Source organism: Sminthopsis crassicaudata, chromosome 6 (genome assembly GCF_048593235.1).
Source record: "Sminthopsis crassicaudata isolate SCR6 chromosome 6, ASM4859323v1, whole genome shotgun sequence".
Classification (NCBI taxonomy): Eukaryota; Metazoa; Chordata; class Mammalia; order Dasyuromorphia; family Dasyuridae; genus Sminthopsis; species Sminthopsis crassicaudata.
In genome coordinates, this window is record NC_133622.1 from 213643998 (window position 1) to 213645714 (window position 1717).

General features: G+C 29.8%; 1 pseudogene; it reads right to left on the minus strand.

Annotated features, from left to right (window-relative positions):
- Positions 1-1339: 1339 nt before the first annotated feature.
- On the minus strand, positions 1340-1440 carry LOC141548124 (U2 spliceosomal RNA; annotated as a pseudogene).
- Between the last annotated feature and the right edge of the window lie 277 nt (positions 1441-1717).

Genomic DNA, 1717 nt, shown 5'->3' on the forward strand with positions numbered 1-1717 from the left:
ATGTACACCATCTGGAAGAAATTCTATCAAGATACACTCAAGACAATATAAACAGAATTACAAAAATATTCCTTAAAGAAATAAAGAATAAATTAAATAACTTCTGAGGTATTCAATGTTCATTATCAGGCTATGACATAATAAATATAATGGTACTACTTAATTGTTTAAATTTAGTGTTATTCCAATTAAAATATGAAGGATAATACTTTATAGAACCAGATAAAATAACATTTATTTAGCAGAACAACTAATCTAGAATATCAATGGTCATGATGATAAGATAAATATGAAGCAGGAGTAGCTCTTCTTGACTTCAAAATATATTACAAAATGCTAAGCATCTAAAACATTTGATATGATTTAAAAACTGAAAAAAATAGATCCTGAAAAATACTAAAAAAAAAAGTCAGAAACAAATGAATTCAACACACCTCCCATATTATATAGATTCAAAAATAAAGATTAATTTAATACCCTTTTTGATGAAAATTTCTAGAAAAACTTGAAAATCAATTTGGCAAACATTTAGTTTGAACTATCAACTTCCATCTAAATAAGTATGGGATCTGAATCATACAATGAAAAAAAAATCAGTAAATTAGGATGGAAACAGACCAGGGTCTTTTGAACAGTGATAGCTCCTTCACACACACACACACACACACACACACACACACACACACACACACACACACACACACACACACAAAAGAATTTTGATTACATTAAAAATGAAACTAATAAATGTCTGAGGCCAGATCTGAAATCAAGGAGATGTTTTTCTGACTCAGGGCTGTATTCACTGTACCACCTAATTGCACCAGTTATCCAAGAGATCCCCAAAGCTAAGCTTATAAAGGAAATGGAAAAAAAAAAGATATGATACATAGCAAAATGCTTATGGTAGCATTTATTTGTAGTAGCAAATAATTGGAAGCAAAGAACGTATCAGTTGATTGGGGAATGTTTTAATAATTTATGTAATGTGAATGTACTATAACATTGCTGTGCTGTTAGAAATTAGGAAAAGGAAGAATCAGAGAACATGAGAAAATATATGAACTGACACACTGTTAAATAAAACAATATATTTATAATAGTTACAACAATACCAATTTTAAAAGAACAATAGCACTAACAAATTTGATCTAAAGGCTGCAAAATTATAATGGCAAACTTGACCTTCTAAGAGAAATAGAGAGTTGCATGTCCCTATTTTCATTGCAGAGGAATACTCTATGAGTATGGAAAACTATATGCAGTGGTAGGTTTGGTTTATGTGTGTTGGAAAATTTTGTTGAAGTTTTCAATTTTTCTCTTTTAATCTTTAGTATAGAATGGGTGAGGTTGATATTTTTGGACACAAGTGTAATATAAAGATAAATATGATAAGAATAGATACTACATTTGATCTTAGTCAAAAGGCTAAGAAGTGATGATACAAATATAAATCAGTATAATAAAATATTTAGGATTTTGTGCAAAACAATTTCAATATGAATTAATAATTGGACATGATAGCTTTCAGAGTGCATATATCACAGAAAAGGGTCTAATGCTTATAATAGGGGAGGTGGCCATATCACATAACTCTGTCTTGACCAGATTCCATTTAAAGTAGTTATGATCAGTTCTGAGCACCATGTTTTAATGAGGACATGGAAAAGAGTACAACTAAATTGGGGACATCAGAAGAACAAGAAGACTGATGAAC